General features: G+C 52.6%; 1 pseudogene; it reads left to right on the plus strand.

Annotated features, from left to right (window-relative positions):
- Positions 1 to 5: 5 nt before the first annotated feature.
- Positions 6 to 724, plus strand: part of LOC105808422 — a 2,693-nt pseudogene continuing 1,974 nt past the window's right edge.

Genomic DNA, 724 nt, shown 5'->3' on the forward strand with positions numbered 1-724 from the left:
AGAGCAAAGAGAAAAGCAAGGAGGAGCCAGTATCTGGAGAAACAGCTCTTGGTGATAGTAAAGAGGATACTCAAAAGGCCAATGAAGAAAAACTCCTGTCATCCAACTCTGTACCCAATGTCGATCGAGACTCTTCTCCCACTACAAATCCCAAACTGTCAATGTTACAGCGGTACTCATATTCTACTCCACTGTCCCAGATCGACCATTACACCAAAGAACGAGGTTATCAAGCTAAAGCAACTGGGAGAAAAACACCCACCGTGGCATCCCCAGTTCCAGGAACACCTTTTCTCCACCCTGCCCACCAGGTTCCCCTTGTCCCCCATGTCCCTACCATTTGGCCTGCTCACCAGCTTCACCCAGGGTTTGTGCAAAGGATGCTGGCCCAAGGAGTACATCCACAACATCTTCCAAGTTTGTGGTGTGCTTCCTTCTGGGATGGACCTGACTCATTTATAAGGAATCCTGGGTCAGCCCTTTTACCATTTACCTGCTGCTAGTCACCCTCTCTTAAATCCTTGACCTGGGACACTGCTGCATCTGGCAATGATGCAACAGCAGCTACAGCGCTCAGTTCTGCATCCTCCAGGCTCTGGTTCCCAGGCGGCAGCTGTCAGTGTTCAGACGCCGCCTCAGAACGTGCCCAGCCGCTGAGGCCTGCCTCACGTGCACTCCCAGCTGGAGCATCGCCCAGCCAGAGGAGCAGCTCCCTTGTGGGCCT

The sequence above is a fragment of the Propithecus coquereli genome, unplaced genomic scaffold (assembly GCF_000956105.1).
Source record: "Propithecus coquereli isolate 6110/MARCELLA unplaced genomic scaffold, Pcoq_1.0 Scaffold1726, whole genome shotgun sequence".
Classification (NCBI taxonomy): Eukaryota; Metazoa; Chordata; class Mammalia; order Primates; family Indriidae; genus Propithecus; species Propithecus coquereli.